The sequence below is a fragment of the Hyperolius riggenbachi genome, chromosome 2 (genome assembly GCF_040937935.1).
Source record: "Hyperolius riggenbachi isolate aHypRig1 chromosome 2, aHypRig1.pri, whole genome shotgun sequence".
Lineage (NCBI taxonomy): Eukaryota > Metazoa > Chordata > Amphibia > Anura > Hyperoliidae > Hyperolius > Hyperolius riggenbachi.
This window is the reverse complement of record NC_090647.1, coordinates 353,112,357-353,133,320: the sequence shown is the minus strand read 5'-3', so window position 1 is coordinate 353,133,320 and position 20,964 is coordinate 353,112,357.

Sequence of the window (20,964 nt, the reverse complement as noted above, 5' to 3'; positions counted from 1 at the left end):
CTTCACTGCATTGTCACTGCACTCCCAGACGAATATTAACTTGGCTGGCAGTGCATAAAATACTTGTTTCGGAATCCTACATTGTCAACCATCCTGCCCATACTTTCTTTTTTTTCTGTCTACTGCAATCTTCATTGCATAAGTGCTGCCACAAACTTGCTAGGCACCCAGATACCACCGCTAACCACCACAGCACAACTGAACCCCCTGTTCTACTGCCGGACACCCTGACACCACCGATACCTGCTGCAGCAATGCCGACACCAGATGTGGACCTTAAGGAGAATCCTCATTGGTCCAAGCAATGGACCAATGCAAAGGACCAATGGGAAGTCCTGGTGGCAGATTCAAAGATGCTTTTTGTGGGTTTCTTACTGAACTTTTGCGGTTATTCTGAAATCTTCCACAAAAGCATCCTTAAGGGGGGGGGGGGGGGAGTTATTGGTTTAAGCAATGGATCAAAGGGAAGTCCCAACGGGAGATTGAGACGTGCATGTGTTGGGATTCATTGGTATTGCAACTCGTGTGCAGTGGGTGGCGGCACTGTGGCAGCATTGTCAGCGGTGCCAAGCGGAGGAGCCTGGAAGGGGAGGTGCAGATGCTGTGATGCCTGGCAGTGAAGCGGTGGTGTTGGCAGAGGTGCAGTGGTAGTCTGATGGATAAGGGCAAGTGAATCTGCAATTAAGTTTACAGATGAAAGAAGGCAGAAATGAAGGTGAATGAAGTACACAGATGAATATTATGGAAGGAGAAAGAAGTATACTGAAGGAGATGACATCAGAATAAAACAAGGATGAAAAAAAGTTTTCATTCCTTTAACAATGTTTAAGTTTTTCTACATGCTTCTAAATAGGTTCAGTGTCAAACGTGCCCCCCTTCACCCTTGTACCTTTGAGAAGATGGACATTTGGGGGTTGTTAAATAGGCTTCCAGATACTGCCATAAGTCCTTCCCCAGGACCCACCTCTCAGAGCACACGGTGGGGATGAGTCCTTGACATGAACGGAGACATTGCAGGAGAAGGGAGTCCTGGGAGGGGGGATGTCGTGCCATTTTTTCTTTACTTCTAAACAGAAAAAGTAGCTGAGAAGCTGTATATGATGGTGAATACAGCTCCATACCACTGCATCTCACTCACTCATCACCTGGCTTCATCCTCTGCAGCAGTCAGGTGATATTCTTAACTTGTCTGTGTCAGGCTAACCGCAGACAGCAGCAGCAAGTCACCAGCAACTGAATTTTCAGGTAACTCATATGCAATATCAGGAGGTAAAAACTATTTTGTCTCCTGGAATTATCCTGGAAGTTTAACAAGTTCCCGCATGTTCATTCGGGTGCATTTACAGGCGATAAACCAACACTTTTATTTTTATATTTATGTAGTCTGTTGGCTAATATTTTAGCTAATATTGTGATACCCACATTGCTACGTGAGGTAGACCTACAGTATAGACCTATCTGGGCTCTTCCCTGGTTTTGGCATTATTATCACAGCCTGTCATATATTAGGACTTAGCTCTTCTTGAAAAATGTGTACCGCATAGATCCACCAGTTTAGGGGTTAGGATGTCTCGGTACATTTGATACCATTCTGTTGGGTAGTCATCTGGGTTTTCAATTTTGGGATATTAGGTTTAAGGATACTTGAAGTGACATGTGACATGGGGCTTGATGCACAAACCGCTGGTAATATTGCTAGGTGCACAGCAGTATTACTGATAGTAATGCCAGCAGAGTACAGCACGTTGCTCACTTAGTGCAACCAGCGGTACATGGGTAACATGAGTGTTACTCTGGTAATGAGCATTACATTGTTTGCTTAACACACATTACCATAGTAACTTGTTGCAGATCATGTGATACTTGTTGGCTACTTGCTGGCAAAGTACCAGTAATATTGCCATGAACTGCCTGAGCATGTCAATATTGCTGATGGTTCTTGCATCAGGCCCATGAAGAGATAAACATAGGTACATATAGTTACATAGTTACATAGTTATTTTGGTTGAAAAAAGACATACGTCCATCGAGTTCAACCAGTACAAAGTACAACTCCAGCCCGTCCCCCACATACCCCTGTTGATCCAGAGGAAGGCGAAAAACCCCCCACAAGGCATGGTCCAATTAGCCCCAAAAGGGAAAAAATCCTTCCTGACTCCAGATGGCAATCAGATAAAATCCCTGGATCAACATCATTAGGCATAACCTAGTAATTGTAGCCATGGATGTCTTTCAACGCAAGGAAAGCATCTAAGCCCCCTTTAAATGCAGGTATAGAGTTTGCCATAACGACTTCCTGTGGCAATGCATTCCACATCTTAATCACTCTTACTGTAAAGAACCCTTTCCTAAATAAATGGCTAAAACGTTTTTCCTCCATGCGCAGATCATGTCCTCTAGTCCTTTGAGAAGGCCTAGGGACAAAAAGCTCATCCGTCAAGCTATTAAATTGCCCTCTGATGTATTTATACATGTTAATTAGATCTCCTCTAAGGCGGCTAATAGTATTAGCCCTATTTAAAAAATTGTCTGAAGTAGCTTTGTTTTCCTGTACATGAAATGTTAAGTCACTATGTGGGGAGATGGGCGAGGTCGGGGCAGTGTATTGAGGGATTGAGAGGAGTGTCTTGTCCCGCCCCCTCACCAGGAAGTAATGCAAGGGATGCTGCGTGTGTTGTAGCGGCGTCTCTGACCTGAAGCTTGGCCAGAAGATTTGTTGCCATGATACGTGCTGCATGCAAGTTGCTACATCTTGGTGGTCACAAGAAATTGATAACAGCAGATTGTGTATACACTCTGGTGCGCTTGGCCAGAAGATTTGTCCTGTATCGTACATGCTGCAAGTTGCTATATATTGGTGGTCACAAGAAATCGATAACAGCAGAATGTGTATGTAACCTGGTGCGATTGACCAGAAGATTTGTTCTATATGGTACATGCTGCAAGTTGCTACATATTGGTGGTCACAAGAAATTGATAATAGTGTACTGTGTATGTATCCTGGTGCGATTGGCCAGAAGATTTGTCCTGTATCATACATGCTGCAAGTTACTATATATTGGTGGTCACAAGAAATCGATAACAGTAGACTGTGTATGTATCCTGATGTGATTGACCAGAATGCGATTGGCCAGAAGATGTGTACATGCTGTAAGTAGCTATATATTGGTGGTCGAACGAATTTGGTAAGAGCAGATTGCGTATGTATCCTGGTGCGATTGGCCAGAAGTTTTCGCTATTATGACACATGGGAAACAGAAAGGGAAGACTAACAGCTGCCCACAAACAGGGGACATACTGGGTTTTATGGAGGTGAAATCTAAAAAATTCGATGGAAGCAGAGAAGGATTGGAGGAGACTCCTAGTGAATCCCCTGGGGAAGATGGTGGAATTGGTAATGAATGTGTATCTACCAAAAGCCCTGCAAGGAAAAGGAAAACTCTGTCTGGTGATGAGCTATAGGAGGAGGAAATTTGGAGGGATCGGATGAGGTCTCTTCCCACTTTGTCTGATACGGAAGGCTTGATTGAACGTTTAGAAAAATCGTTCCATATGGAAATGATGGAGATTAAACATGAAATAATGAGTATTGTTCAGAGAGTAGCAGCTGTGGAGGGTAAGGTAGAAAAGATGGAGCGAACTGTGTCTAAAGTTGCTTCCCAGATTAATTTGCATAATAAAAAGTTTGATGAGATGATGTCCCAATTGGATGATTATGAGAATCGGAATCGCAGGCAAAATATCAGAATAAAAGGGCTCTCTGAGAATGTTAATGCAGCTGATTTGAAAGAGTCAGTTATGAAGATTTTCCATATTTTTTTTTTAATAGTGACAGATCTATTGAGATTGAGTGAGTGCATATGTCACTGGGTCCTAAAAAGACTGATCCTAAGAAGGCAAGAGATGTGATTTGCAGACTTTTACGTTTTGCTGGCAAAGATGAAATTATGTTTAAAACTAGAGAAAAGGGATCAATTGATTTTGATGGAAGCATAATCGATTTATACCCGGATTTATCTTGGAGAACTTTATCGATCAGAAGGACAGTGAAACCTTTGTTGGAGAAATTAAGGAAAGCAGGAGCAAAATATAAATGGGGGTTTCCTTTTAGTCTTACTGCAAATGAAAAATCTGCAATTTTGAAATCCAAGGATGATGTAAAACAGTTCTTCTGGGGATACCATTAGTAGATTTTGAGGATTGGAGAAGTTCGGGATTGAATGTAACTTTTTCTCAGCAGGATAGATGGGAGAAGAAAAAAATGAATGATTAGCAATATGATAGAATTGTAAAGGTTGTTTAACCACTTGAGGACCTAGGGCTTTCTACCCCTTAAGGACCGGCCACTTTTTTTCCATTCAGACCACTGCAGCTTTCACGGTTTATTGCTCGCTCATACAACCTACCACCTAAATGAATTTTGGCTCCTTTTCTTGTCACTAATACAGCTTTCTTTTGGGGCTATTTGATTGCTCCTGCGATTTTTACTTTTTATTATATTCATCAAAAAAGACATGAATTTTGGCAAAAAAATGATTTTTTTAACTTTCTGTGCTGACATTTTTCAAATAAAGTAAAATTTCTGTATACATGCAGCGCGAAAAATGTGGACAAACATGTTTTTGATAAAAAAAAAACCATTCAGTGTATATTTATTGGTTTGGGTAAAAGTTATAGCGTTTACAAACTATGGTGCAAAAAGTGAATTTTCCCATTTTCAAGCATCTCTGACTTTTCTGACCCCCTGTCATGTTTCATGAGGGGCTAGAATTCCAGGATAGTATAAATACCCCCCAAATGACCCCATTTTGGAAAGAAGACATCCCAAAGTATTCACTGAGAGGCATAGTGAGTTCATAGAAGATATTATTTTTTGTCACAAGTAAGCGGAAAATGACACTTTGTGAGAAAAAAAAAAAAAAAAAAAAGTTTCCATTTCTTCTAACTTGCGACAAAAAAAAATGAAATCTGCCACGGACTCACCATGCCCCTCTCTGAATACCTTGAAGGGTCTACTTTCCAAAATGGGATCATTTGTGGGGTGTGTTTACTGTCCTGACATTTTGGGGGGTGCTAAATTGTAAGCACCCCTGTAAAGCCTAAAGGTGCTCATTGGACTTTGGACCCCTTAGCGCAGTTAGGCTGCAAAAAAGTGCCACACATGTGGTATTGCCATACTCAGGAGAAGTAGTATAATGTGTTTTGGGGTGTATTTTTACACATACCCATGCTGGGTGGGAGAAATATCTCTGTAAATGACAATTTGTTAATTTTTTTTACACACAATTGTCCATTTACAGAGATATTTCTCCCACTCAGCATGGGTATGTGTAAAAATACACCACAAAACACATTATACTACTTCTCCTGAGTACGGCGATACCACATGTGTGGCACTTTTTTGCACCCTAACTGCGCTAAAGGGCCCAAAGTCCAATGAGTACCTTTAAGATTTCACAGGTCATTTTGAGAAATTTCGTTTCAAGACTACTCCTCACGGTTTAGGGCCCCTAAAATGCCAGGGCAGTATAGGAACCCCACAAATGACCCCATTTTAGAAAGAAGACACCCCAAGGTATTCCGTTAGTAGTATGGCGAGTTCATAGAAGATTTTATTTTTTGTCACAAGTTAGCGGAAAATGATACTTTGTGAAAGAACACAATTAAAATCAATTTCCGCTAACTTTTGACAAAAAATAAAAACTTCTATGAACTCACCATACTCCTAACGGAATACCTTGGGGTGTCTTCTTTCTAAAATGGGGTCATTTGTGGGGTTCCTATACTGCCCTGGCATTTTAGGGGCCCTAAACCGTGAGGAGTAGTCTTGAAACGAAATTTCTCAAAATGACCTGTGAAATCCTAAAGGTACTCATTGGACTTTGGGCCCTTTAGCGCAGTTAGGGTGCAAAAAAGTGCCACACATGTGGTATCGCCATACTCGGGAGAAGTAGTATAATGTGTTTTGTGGTGTATTTTTACACATACCCATGCTGGGTGGTAGAAATATCTCTGTACATGACAATTGTTTTGATTTTTTTTTACACACAATTGTCCATTTACAGAGAGATTTCTCCCACCCAGCATGGGTATGTGTAAAAATACACCCCAAAACACATTATACTACTTCTCCTGAGTACGGCGATACCACATGTGTGACACTTTTTTTGCAGCCTAGGTGCGCTAAGGGGCCCAACGTCCTATTCACAGGTCATTTTGAGGCATTTGTTTTCTAGACTACTCCTCACGGTTTAGGGCCCCTAAAATGCCAGGGCAGTATAGGAACCCCACAAGTGACCCCATTTTAGAAAGAAGACACCCCTAGGTATTCCGTTAGGTGTATGGCGAGTTCATAGAAGAATTTATTTTTTTGTCACAAGTTAGTGAAAAATTAGACTTTGTGAAAAAAAAACAATAAAAATCAATTTTCGCTAACTTTTGACAAAAAAATAAAATCTTCTATGAACTCGTCATACACCTAACAGAATACCTTGGGGTGTCTTTTTTCTAAAATGGGGTCACTTGTGGGGTTCCTATACCGCCCTGGCATTTTACGGGCCCAAAACCGTGAGTAGTCTGGAAAACAAATGTCTCAAAATGACTGTTCAGGGGTATAAGCATCTGCAAATTTTGATGACAGGTGGTCTATGAGGGGGCGAATTTTGTGGAACCGGTCATAAGCAGGGTGGCCTTTTAGATGACAGGTTGTATTGGGCCTGATCTGATGGATAGGAGTGCTAGGGGGGTGACAGGAGGTGATTGATGGGTGTCTCAGGGGGTGATTAGAGGGGAAAATAGATGCAATCAATGCACTGGGGAGGTGATCGGAAGGGGGTCTGAGGGGGATCTGAGGGTTTGGCCGAGTGATCAGGAGCCCACACGGGGCAAATTAGGGCCTGATCTGATGGGTAGGTGTGCTAGGGGGTGACAGGTGGTGACAGGAGGTGATTGATGGGTGTCTCAAGGTGTGATTAGAGGGGAGAATAGATGCAAGCAATGCACTGGCGAGGTGATCAGGGCTGGGGTCTGAGGGCATTCTGAGGGTGTGGGCGGGTGATTGAGTGCCCTAGGGGCAGATAGGGGTCTAATCTGATAGGTAGCAGTGACAGGGGGTGATTGATGGGTAATTAGTGGGTGTTTAGGGTAGAGAATAGATGGAAACACTGCGCTTGGGTGGTGATCTGTTGTCGGATCTGCGGGCGATCTATTGGTGTGGGTGGGTGATCAGTTTGCCCACAAGGGGCAGGTTAGGGGCTGATTGATGGGTGTCAGTGACAGCGGGTGATTGATGGGTGTCAGTGACAGGGGGTGATTGATTGGTGATTGATAGGTGATTGACAGGTAATCAGTGGGTTATTACAGGGGAGAACAGATGTAAATATTGCACTGGCGAATTGATAAGGGGGGGTCTGAGGGCAATCTGAGATTGTAGGCGGGCGATTGGGTGCCCGCAAGGGGCAGATTAGGGTCTGATCTGATGGGTAACAGTGACAGGTGGTGATAGGGGGTGATTGATGGGTGATTGATGGGTAATTAGTGGGTGTTTAGAGGAGAGAATAGATGGAAACACTGCGCTTGGGTGGTGATCTGATGTCGGATCTGCGGGCGATCTATTGGTGTGGGTGGGTGATCAGTTTGCCCGCAAGGGGCAGGTTAGGGGCTGATTGTTGGGTGGCAGTGACAGGGGGTGATTGATGGGTGATAGGTGATTGGCAGGTGATTGACAGGTGATCAGTGGGTTATTACAGGGAAGGACAGATGTAATTAATGCACTGGCGAATTGATAAGGGGGGGGGGTCAGAGGGCAATCTGAGCGTGTGGGCGGGTGATTGGGTGCCCGCAAGGGGCAGATTAGGGTCTGATCTGATAGGTAAAAGTGACAGGTGGTGATAGGGGGTGATTGATGGGTGATTGATGGGTAATTAGTGGGTGTTTAGAGAAGATAACAGATGTAAACGATACATTTGGGAGGTAATCTGACGGCGGGTTTGCGGGCGATCTAATGGTGTGGGTGGGTGATCAGATTGCCCGCAAGGGGCAGGTTAGGGGCTGATTGATGGGTGGCAGTGACAGGGGGTGATTGATGGGTGATAGGTGATTGGCAGGTGATTGACAGGTGATCAGTGGGTTATTACAGGGAAGAACAGATGTAATTAATGCACTGGCGAATTGATAAGGGGGGGTCTGAGGGCAATCTGAGCGTGTAGGCAGGTGATTGGGTGCCCGCAAGGGGCAGATTAGGGTCTGATCTGATAGGTAACAGTGACAGGTGGTGATAGGGGGTGATTGATGGGTGATTGATGGGTAATTAGTGGGTGTTTAGAGGAGAGAATAGATGTAAACAATGGATTTGGGAGGTGATCTGATGTCGGATCTGTGGGCGATCTATTGGTGTGGGGGGGTGATCAGATTGCCCGCAAGGGGCAGGTTAGGGGCTGATTGATGGGTGGCAGTGACAGGGGGTGATTGACGGGTGATTGACGGGTGATTGACGGGTGATTGACAGGTGATTGACAGGTGATTGACAGGTGATCAGGGGGATAGATGCATACAGTAAACAGGGGGGGGTGGTCTGGGGGGGGGGTCTGGGGAGAATCTGAGGGGTGGGGGGTGATCAGGAGGGGGCAGGGAGCAGGGGGGGGATAAAAAAAAAAAATAGCGTTGACAGATAGTGACAGGGAGTGATTGATGGGTGATTAGGGGGGTGATTGGGTGCAAACAGGGGTCTGGGGGGTGGGCAGGGGGGGGTCTGATGGGTGCTGTGGGCGATCTGGGGCAGGGGAGGGAGAAATCAGTGTGCTTGGGTGCAGACTAGGGTGGCTGCAGCCTGCCCTGGTGGTCCCTCGGACACTGGGACCACCAGGGCAGGAGGCAGCCTGTATAATACACTTTGTAAACATTACAAAGTGTATTATACACTTTGTATGCGGCGATCGCGGGGTTAACATCCCGCCGGCGCTTCCGTATAGCCGGCGGGATGTTGCGGCGAGCGAGCGGTGACAGGCGCCGGCGGAGGATCGCGTCACGGATGACGCGATCGCTCCGCCCATGCCCTTAAATGGACCGCCGCCTCTGTGGGTGAGGCCGTCCTGCAGGGCTCCACTTCCCCGCCGCCCCTGTGTAGTGGGCGGTCGGGAAGTGGTTAAATAATAGTATGGTTATTAGAGAGAGAGCTTTCCTGGTGGGGGTGGGGGGAGGGGGTATGCTGCTGGGCCTTTTCAAATCCCCAGGAGGGATCTCTAAGGGGATGTAGACAAAGAGAATAAGGTTCTCTGGTGGGGAGTGTCCTGAGCGGACAATTGGGTTGTTTTTTCTTTTTGGGTTGTTTTTTTTTATTATTATTATTTTGTGTTATTTTTCTTTCTTTCTTGCCCTCTAGTCTCCTCTAAGCAATTAAGGGAATATGTGTTAGGTGTCTCAGAAGGGTGACATTTTGAGGATTCTCTCTTATAATGTTAAGGGTCTTGGCTCTCCAGTTAAGAGGGGAAAATTGTGGATGGAGTTGCATAGAATTAAACCCCAGATCCTTTTTTTGGAGGGAACCCATTTTTGTGGAGATAAGATGCCTGGTATGCTCTTGTCCATATTTGATAGGTGTTTTTTTTTTTCGATTTCCCGATTAAAAAAGCTAAAGGGGTGGCGATAGCGGTGAGTAAGTCTTGTCCATTTGTATGTTTGGATAAAAAGAGCAATGAGATGGGTAGATTTATTTTTTTGAAGGGTCAATTAATATATTTACTGTTATACTTACGGGCCGCAGCTCCATAGACGGCGTTCCCCGCTCTCTATGCGCGCGTGCGTGGCTGGCCGTAGTTTGTTGATCTCGGCCGGGGGCGCGTGTACGTGGATACGCAATGGCATCACACGTAATGTACGCATGCGCGGGGTTATGCCGTACGTTTGTACGCATGCGCAGGCGTCCGGGTTTCGCACCAAACGGGCTATAAAAGGCCGACCCTGTCAAACAGACAGTGCTGTTCGTTCTGACAGCTAGTGGTTACTCTTGCCTGGAGTTCCTGACCTGCTGCTTATTATTGATACTGCTTCTGACCCGGACTGTACCTGGATTCTGCCTCTTCCTGCCGCCTGCCCTTTGACTCGGATTGTACCTGGATTCTGCCTCTGCCTGCCGCCTGCCCTTTGACTCGGATTGTACCTAGATTCTGCCTCTGCCTGCCGCCTGCCCTTTGACTCGGATTGTACCTGGATTCTGCTTCTGCCTGCCGCCTGCCCTTTGACTCAGATTGTACCTGGATTCTGCTCTTGTCTGCCGCCTGCCCTGACCCGGACTGTACCTGGATTCTACTATTGTCTGCCACTTGCCCTGTCCCGGATTGTACCTGGATACTGCTAATACCTGAAGTCTCTACATCGAGGTGTCACTGCTCTCCCAACCACTTCCTGAGATTATCCCAGTTGTGACCTTGTGGGCACTAGGCCGCAACAAGTCCATCATCCCTTGCGGGGTGCTGTGGTGAAGACCTGTGTTCACTTAGATCCACATCTGGGTAACCCCTTGGGTTAAGTGGAAGGGTCAACAGCGCCCGAAGATTTCTCAACCTAACAGATACGAACAGCCAGTATGGACACCACTGGAGCTTCTCCTCCTCTCTCACCATTAGAACAACTATGCCAACAAATATCGGAACTAAGGATCTCCGTTCATGAAGTTCAGCAGGACTATCGCCAGTTGCGGAAACAAATACAGGCGGCACCTCCTCCTACCCAATCACCAGCCCTGACAGTGACTGTGTCTGCACCAGCTCCACAACCAAAGATTCCTTTGCCTGATCGTTTTTCTGGCGATCGGAGTAAGTTCCGTTTGTTCAAAAATGCCTGCTCCCTCTACTTCTCATTACAAACCCGTACCTACACGTCTGAGGAAATTAAGGTCGGCACGGTGATCTCTCTACTACAAGGAGAACCGCAGGCTTGGGCCTTGCAGCTCAGAGAACTACAGCATCCCACTGTAGCCACCACTGAGTCTCTATTTAAAGCATTAGCTGAGTTGTATGATGACCAAGGTCGGGTCGCTTCTGCAGAATCTGCTCTGAGTCTACTACGCCAGGGTAAGCGGCCTGTGGAAGATTATGTTACTGAATTTCATCGTTGGAATTCAGATACTCAATGGAACGATGCTGCACTTAAACACCAGTTTAGACTGGGACTTAATGACCAGCTCAAGGACGAGCTTGCCCGTATAGGAATTCCGGCGACTCTTGCCGAGCTGGTACAGTTGGTGATTCGAATTGACCGACGTTTTCGGGAAAGAAGGCTGGAAAGAATGGGAACAGTTCGGCCCAGTCTGGGCTCGACCTCTGAACCTGGATATCCCACCAGTCTGCCTATTCCTCCCGTTCCTGTTACAGATGCTCCGGAACCTATGCAAATCGGATTAGCCAGAGCCCTTTTGTCAGCTGAAGAAAGACAACGCAGACGGTCCAGCAATCTATGTCTCTACTGTGGAGCGTCTGGTCACTTCCGCAATTCATGTCCTTCTTTGTCTGGTACTTCAGCTCATGTCCCCTTATCTGTGTCTTTACAGGGTCCAGGAGGGATGATCGCAGTTAAGGCTATCCTTGACTCTGGAGCATGCTCTTGTTTCATTGACACCAACCTGGCCCAGCAACTGGATCTACCAACCCGAAACAAGAAGCCCCCACTACCCATTCAGTTAGCCGATGAGTCTACCATTGGCTCTGGGCCTATTACTCAAGAAACCCTACCACTGTTGATTTCCATCGATAATGAACATCAGGAATACCTTTGTCTCGATTTACTGCCTTCACCACTTTTCCCAGTCATCCTTGGTATGCCCTGGTTGCAAGCGCACAATCCGCATATAGACTGGACTTCCGGAAAAGTCTCCTTTTCCTCTCCCTATTGTGCTCGCTTCTGCCTACCAAAAATAGGGCAAATCCTATGCATCAACTCTGAGAATAAATCACTGATTCCAATCCAATATCATGACTTTTTGGACGTTTTTGATGAAAAGGCTGCTGATATCGTTCCTGCTCACCGAAAATATGATTGTCCCATAGAACTGTTTCCTGGTGCAGAGATTCCCTTTGGTCATATTTATCCTCTGTCAGAACCTGAAACGCAGGCATTAAAGGACTATATTGAGGACAATCTCCGCAAGGGATTTATCAGACCTTCTACCTCTCCTGCAGGCGCAGGCATTTTCTGTCTGGAGAAAAAAAATGGATCTCTTCGTCCTTGTGTCGACTACAGAGGTTTAAATAAAATTACTGTTAAGAATAGGTACCTGCTCCCACTCATTCCTGACCTATTCCAACGTTTTCGTTCTGCACGGATCTTCTCAAAATTGGATCTTCGTGGAGCCTACAATTTAGTCCGTATCCAAAAAGGTGATGAGTGGAAGACAGCTTTTCGATCATGTTTTGGTCACTTCGAATACCAAGTAATGCCCTTTGGACTGTGCAACGCTCCTGCTACCTTCTAACACCTAGTAAATGATATCTTCCGGGATTTCCTCGACTCATTCATGATCGTTTATCTGGACGATAGTCTAATATTTTAAAACTCCTTGGAAGAATATCGGGATCATGTAAAGAAAGTTCTGGGACGCTTGAGGGTACATGGGCTCTATGCCAAGGCGGCTAAATGTGAATTTGAAAAGACTGAAGTTCAATTTTTGGGGCTACAGATATCTGCTAATGGCATTGCCATGGATCCTCAGAAGATCACTGCCATTTTGGAATGGCCAGCTCCCAGTGACAAGAAAGGAGTCCAACGTTTTATTGGGTTCGCCAATTTTTATAGAAAATTTATCAAAAACTACTCTTCAGTGGTTGCTCCAATTACTCGACTCACCAAGGCCAACTGCCGTTTTGCCTGGACTTGTGAGGCACAAGAAGCTTTTGATCTTCTCAAACAACTGTTTACTACCGCTCCTATCCTACAGCATGCTGATCCCTCTTTGCCCTTTACTTTAGAAGTCGATGCATCCGAAATAGCAGTTGGAGTTGTTCTAGCTCAGAAGTTCGGTCCCAAATCTCTCCTACACCCAGTAGCTTACTTTTTCAGGAAGCTGAATCCAGCAGAAAATAACTATGATGTAGGGGATCGAGAATTGCTGGCAATCAAACTGGCATTGGAAGAGTGGCGCTATTTGTTAGAAGGGGCTAACCATCCAATTCTTATCTATACCGATCATCGGAACCTAGAATATTTACATACTGCTAAACGTTTTCGCCCTCGGCAGGCTAGATGGGCTTTATTCTTTTCAAGGTTCAACTTCCACTTGACATACCGGCCTGGTTCCAAGAATACAAAACCTGATGCCCTGTCTCGAATGTTTCCTGACAATGCTCAACCTACCCCCTTGGATACAATACTTACGGCTCGGAATTTTTTACTTATTCAACCCGATATTTTGCAGACAATCAGGCAGAGTTCATCTCTTTTACAACCGGATACATCCCTTAATCTCCAGGTTCGTGATGGTATATTTTTCTGGGAAGAGAAAATCTTTGTTCCCAAAGATGTCAAAACTTTAGTTTTATCTGCATGTCATGATCACAAATTGGCAGGCCATGGTGGAGTCTCCAAAGCTTTTGATCTGCTTCATAGAAACTTCTATTGGCCTAGCATAAGAAGAGACTGTCTTACGTATGTCCGAGCTTGTTCTGTGTGTGCTAGATCAAAGATATCAAGATCTAAACCCTGGGGTTTGCTAACACCACTACCCATTCCCTCCCACCCTTGGCACATGATTGCTCTGGATTTCATCGTGGATTTACCAATTTCCTCCAATAACACAGCAATCATGGTGGTGGTAGATCGTCTTACTAAGATGGCTAATTTTATTGCTTTGAAAGGAATTCCATCGGCAGTAACCACAGCTGAAATATTCATCAAAGAAGTTGTCTGTCTTCATGGCCTTCCATCAGATATTGTATCTGATAGGGGGGTCCAGTTCACCTTCAAATTTTAGAAAGAGTTATGTAAGAATTTAAGTATTACTGCATCACTGTCTACTGGTTATTACCCGCAATCCAATGGGCAGACGGAGAGGACGAATCAGTCTTTAGAGCAGTATTTGAGATGCTTTTCTTCTGCGGTTCAAGATGATTGGGCTGAACTGTTACCTTTGGCTTAACTGGCTTATAATAATTCCAAACATGCTGCTACTAACCAGTCTCCGTTCTTGGCAAACTTTGGATTCCATCCCACAGTATTTCCCGGTCTTAAGGTGAATACTTCAGTTCCCATGGTTCAGGAAAGACTTACCTGGCTTACAGAAAACTTTCTTTTTTGCCGATAAAAGCAGAAGAGAGAGTCCTGAATTCAAACCTGGTGATTTGGTCTGGAATTCCACAACTAACCTCAAACTTCGTTGTCCCTCTAAGAAACTGGCTCCCAAGTTTATTGGTCCTTTTCCGGTTCTTAAGAAAATTAATCCAGTGGCATTCAGATTGGTTCTACCTGACTCTCTTAAGGTTCATCCAGTTTTTCATGTATCCTGCTTGAAGGCTGTGGTGCCAGACTCTTTTCAAGACAGGATGCTGAACCCTCCTCAACCAGTTCTGGTTGATGGTAATGAAGAGTTCGAGGTGGAGAAGATCTTGGATTGCAGGAGGCGGGGTCAGTCATTCCAGTATCTCATCAAGTGGCGAGGTTTTGGTGTGGAAGAAAATTCCTGGGAACCAGCTAGAAACATTCATGCCCCTAGGCTTATTAAGGTCTTTCATAAAAAATTTCTGGAGAAACCTTGCCCTGAGGGCATTCGGAGACTGCCCTTAAGGGGGGGGGGCAATGTTATACTTACGGGCCGCAGCTCCGTAGACGACGTTCCCCGCTCTCTATGCGCGCGCGCGTGGCTGGCCGTAGTTTGTTGATCTCGGCCGGGGGCGCGTGTACGTGGATACGCAAAGGCATCACACATAATGTACGCATGCGCGGGGTTATGCCGTACGTTTGTACGCATGCACAGGCATCCGGGTTCCGCGCCAAACGGGCTATAAAAGGCCAGCCCTGTCAAACAGACAGTGCTGTTCGTTCTGACAGCTAGTGGTTACTCTTGCCTGGAGTTCCTGACCTGCTGCTTATTATTGATACTGCTTCTGACCCGGACTGTACCTGGATTCTGCCTCTGCCTGCCGCCTGCCCTTTGACTCAGATTGTACCTGGATTCTGCTCTTGTCTGCCGCCTGCCCTGACCCGGACTGTACCTGGATTCTGTTATTGTCTGCCACCTGCCCTGACCCGGACTGTACCTGGATACTGCTAATACCTGAAGTCTCTACATCGAGGTGTCACTGTTCTCCCAACCACTTCCTGAGGTTATCCCAGTTGTGACCTGGTGGGCACTAGGCCGCAACAAGTCCATCATCCCTTGCGGGGTGCTCTGGTGAAGACCAGTGGTCAATTAGATCCACATCTGGGTAACCCCTTGGGTTAAGTGGAAGGGTCAACAGCGTCTGAAGATTTGTCAACCTAACAGATACTGTATACGCACCTAATGAATCACAGGCTACTTTCGTTAGATTGGTGCTTGAACAACTTGAGGGGTTCAGGGAGGGATGTTTGGTATTTGGGAGGATTGCAATTGGGTCTCTGAGCCTAAAATGGATGTGTCATCGGGATCTAGGAGTATTACGGCTGTAGCGAATAAAGCTATTAAAAAGATTTTTCAAGATATCCATCTTATAGATCTATGGAGAGCACTTTTTCCCTGTGAAGGACTATTGATTTTTTTCGCATGTCCACAAAATATATACAAGGATAGATATGCTGTTTTTGGACCAATATTTTTTGGACAGAGTAAAAGTAAACTTTGTAATTTTGAAAATTGAGGAAGAGAATATGATTATATGTTTTATTGGAATTGATATGATAACTGGAAATATTCTTACTTCTTCAATAAATTATATGAAGAAAAAATGTTAAGTCAAACAAAAAGTCAAATGTAGCCCAATGTCCTGAAAAGTAAATAAAAGGCAAACACTTTTATCTAGCTGAGGAAACCATGCTGATAATATTTTAGTGCTGTTTTTTTACATCAGGCTGTCATTAAATATTTCACATATTTTCATGTTTATTTTCAGTTCAGGATTGCTTTAATTGGGTGTCCAATTCATTAACATATTTCTGAGACATTTCTGGCAGGGTAATCTTACCCAAGGAATCTATACGTTTCATTTGTGTGGTACAGGTGGAAGGGGAATATAAATATGTGTAAAAAGTAACAAATTCTCCTAATATAGCCTCTACTTAGGTTATGGTTTCAATATTGTTTATTTTGAGTTTGGTAATAGCTACGCTAGACTTTTCTGCTGCATTAAAGTATGCCAATAGTTTTCCTGCCTTTTTCCAAATTCATTTTTTTAGCTTGAAGTAGTAGCTTCAGTTTGTTTAAAGAAGAACATTTTGCATTTTCTTTCTGCCAAGCACAGCAGTTCATTTCTGCTGCGTTATTTGTATAGTCCATCTCTGTTTGATTAATGTAACTTGTCATTAGTTCTGTTAGAAGTTAGAACTACTGTAAGTAATTTTTTATATTATTTCCTGTTGATGCAATGATGCCTCCTCCTAGTGTGGCTTTAAAGGACCTCTGTCGCGAAAATCTTAAAATTTAAACTATATGTAAACTTATATAATTAAGAAGTAAGTTTCTTCCAGAGTAAAATGAGCCATAAATTACTTTTACCTTAGACAAGTTTTGGACTAGCCCATCTCTGCATGGGGGGTTCACATGCATTTCTTTATTTTAAAAATGCACTTAGTGAGTGGCAGTTGCTCTGTCCAACTGCCAAAAAAGTGTACGGTTTGCAGGGAGGCTGGTCAGCATCTTTGTATAAATATTTTATTTAGGGAAGGTCTTCATAAAGAATAAAGGCCATGCTGAGAATCCCCTATGGAGAGATGGACTAGCCCAAAACCTGTCGGTAATGTCAGATTTCTACTACCTACTGTAAGTGACAGCAACATAGGAGATAAGTAATTTATGGCTAATTTTACTCAGGAAGAAATGTACTACTTACTTGTATGTTTTCAATTTTAAGATTTTCGCGACAGTTCCTCTTTAAAGACTTGGTATCCCTTCCTATCCAGTGGTCATGGCCAAGTCGTTTAATAAGCTTATTATGTTATTGTTTGATTATTTGATTTTTCAGCCCTATATTCTGTGCAACTTCAATGCAATGGGTTTTACTGTTTCAGTGTATTTGAAAAAAATCAGAAAAATATTCCCTCTGTATAAGCTCACTAATCAGGTACGAAGGTGCCCTAATAAATTCCACAAAATAGGAAACAGATGGGTACAGATGGGTATAATCACAAGACAAGAACCTTGACATTAATATCTGTGTACAGCACAGGCATGAGCCTTGATTTTGATGTTACGTGTTCAAATGGGTATGCCATCTATACCAAATCCTTAATATTGCAATTGTAATATTTTTTTGCTACTCACAAGTCAAGGGATATATGCAGCTATTCGTTCTGCTAACGCAAATGTATCTGTTTCATAAAGCAAACCTGAAGCGCAAGTAAACTTCTGAGATAATGAATTGTATGTGTAGTACAGCTACGAAACTAAGAATAGAGTTTCATAGTCCATCTCTTATTATAAGGCTTTTATTCTTTATAAAGATATTCCCTAAAAATGATTTAAACAATGATGCTGGCCAGCTTCCCTGCTCGCTACACAGTTTTTTGGCATTTGGACAGAGCAACTGCCATTCACTAAGAAAATAAATAAATCTATGAGAATCCCCCACGAAGAGATGGACTAGTCCAAAACCTGTCGCTTCTGTCAGATTTCTACTACCTATTGTAACTGAAAGCAACATAGGAGAAAAGTAATTTATGGCTCATTTTACTTTGGAAAAAACATACTTCTTATTTGCGTATGTTTGCACATATTTTAAATTTTACAATTTTTCGCCTTTAAGTAGATGACAATGTCAGCCAGTGCACCAACTGCCAATCCTTATGGCCACCTAAGCTTTTTTAAAGTCACAATTTCTATAGCTTTATTATAGCAGTAGGTGACTAAGGGCATTCAGGCAGACCCAACCTTCTTATTAGAAGTCTCAATATGCTTTGCAGTCTGAGTGTCATGGCTTCACATGACTGTCAAATAATAGAATAATAATAAATAGAGCAAGTGCCAGGGGCATAAAACGAATAAGATGTACCGTAGTTATTAAATTGTTGGACAGTCATTTAGAGTGGGACATCTTTTTCATTTAAATAGATACAATAATCTAAAATATCAGGCTGTAATCATGTACAATTTCCAAAGAGGATGAATTGACTGAAAGGCCACGTAGTTTCCCTTTAAGTAAGCAGCTCACTTATGTTCCCACAAAGATGAGGCTTTAGCAAGTCAGACTCTGTAGTAAGTTCACAGCATAGAAAACTCCCAGGCCACGCTAAAAGTCCTTTTCAAGTACAGGCGAAAGTTGTCCTGACTCTAGGCTGCAATATATTTCACATTGCCACTGCTGACGTCTTTCTCTGCTGCTGAGGTTATCGGATGCAGTGGGAACATTTACTAGGGGAAGATTATTTGTATGAGTACTTAGAAGCACAAATCAGAGGCTGAAGCCAAATGATTCAGGAACTGGGTTAATGTATGCTTTATGGGATTTGCAGCTACAGAGGTCACACATAGAGTATTCAGTAATTTTATTTTCCCGTACTAGCAAGGACAGTGACATACTTACACAGCAGACACAAGAGCATCAAGCTTATAGTCTCACAAACCCCAGATGTTTTAATCCAGAAGAAAGAAGCACTGTGACCAATTTATGCCACTAGCCTTGTCAGCATTGCATTTTTCAGTGACAAGGACCATGGGTTAAGCTGTTTCCTATATCACAAAGTGCTTATGTGATAAGGGATGTATCTTCTGCGAATATCTAGCTATTTTTAATGCATTACTTTAAAATATGGCTAACAGAGAAACTGCTATTGCTGATCTCCTTCAAGACAACAATACTTTCTGTATTTGGGAAAATTAAACACACATTGCTTTAAAAAAAAAAAAAGCGATCAGTCCAGTCCTATAGGGCCCATGCAGCTGCATCACAGTCAGGGCCAGATTATCCTCTTTGGTCACATACAGTAGCAGTAAAAAGTATGTGAACCCTTTGGAATTATATGGATTTCTGCACAAATTGGTTATAAAATGTGATCTGATCATATAAGTCACAACAACAGACAATCACAGTCTGTTTAAATTAACAACACACAAATAATTAAATGTTTCCATGTTTTTATTGAACACACCAAATAAACATTCACAGTGCAGGTGGAAAAGGTATGTGAACCCCTAGACTAATGACATCTTCAAGAGCTAATTGGAGTGAGGTGTTAGCCAGTTGTAGTCCAATCAATGATATTAGATTGGGAGTGTTTGTTACAGCTGTCCTGCCCTACAAAAAACACACACCAGTTTTGAGTTTGCTTTTCCCAAAAAGCATTGCCTGATGGGAATGATGCCTTGCACAAAAGAGCTCTCAGAAAACCAACGAATAACAATATTGACTTGCATAATGCTGGAAAGGGTTATAAAAGTATCTCCAAAAGCCTTGCTGTTTATCAGTTCACGGTAAGACTAATTATCTATGAATGGAGAAAATACAGCATTGCTGCTACTCTCCCTAGGAGTGGACTTCCTGTAAAGATGACTGCAAGAGCACAGCACAGAATGCTCAATGAGGTGAAGAAGAATACTAGAGTGTCAGCTAAAGACTCACAAAAGTCTCTGGCAAATGCTAAAATCCCTGTTAGCAAATCTATGATACGTAAAACTCAAGAATGGAGTTCAGGTTAGGATACCACAGAGTAAGCCACTGCTGTCTAAAAAAACATTGCTGCACATTTAAAGTTTGCAAAAGTGTACCTGAATGTTCTACAGCAGTGCACGCAAAATATTCTGTGGACAGATGAAACAAAAGTTGAGTTGTTTGGAAGAAACACACAACACTATGTGAGAAGAAAACGAGGCACAACGCACCAACAAATATGTTATACTGCTGTATAACAGCAGTTGCAAAGTCTAACTGACAAAATAATGTGCAAGTGAGTAGGGATGCTGGCTGGTATCTTACTATTTTGGCAACTGCTGTTGAAAACAAAGAAATCCCTGAAAATCTCCCATGAGGAGATGAACTGGCCCAAAACCTGTTGTTTTTGTTAGATTTTAACGGTCTACTTTTTTTGAGATCATGGTCCTTTAAATATGTAGGACTATGGCTCATACTCAATTCACTTTTTCTTCTAAGTTTTCTCTTAGGAGATAACTTTTCACGAGACAGTACAAAACGGTGCAGTGTAATTTGGACACACCATACAGCACCATAGGCCATAATTACTATAAAAACTGTGTAACTTCCTATGCAACATAGTTTAAAATGTAAAATATAATTCTGTGAGAACCATACAATATGTTTCAAACTGGTACAGTGTGCATGTGCAGCAGAGGGCTTACATCCCTGTTGCCATGGTGATGTGTACACAGTTGATCCTTCGGGCAGCGGAAGTGTCAGACACGTCTTCAGCTTTTCTTGGGTTTCATCAACATCAGCAATACTAACTAACAGCTTGTACAATTAGCTTGCTGACTTGGGGGATGATTCACTTTGTAGGACAAGGTCCCCATACTTTGGCCCAATAGGCTGCCTGTCAAGTGACAGACAGCCTATTGGGCCAATTAAAGTGCGGGGATCTCTTCCCACAAAGTTACTGGACCTGACAGGGTACAGAGTGCGACAATTGGAGCGGCTTTTAGTTTTGGGGGGAGCGCGAGTAAGTTAATAGTGTATGCTACAGCAGTAGCATGCCTACTTTGAAAGTTTTACTTGCGCTGTCACACTAAGATGCGCTGCTTGAGCTGTGAATTAACCCCTAACTGTGAGCCAGATGTAGCCATCAAAAGAGCCACATCTGGCTCCCGAGCCATAGGTTCCCTACCCCTGCCCTAAAAGA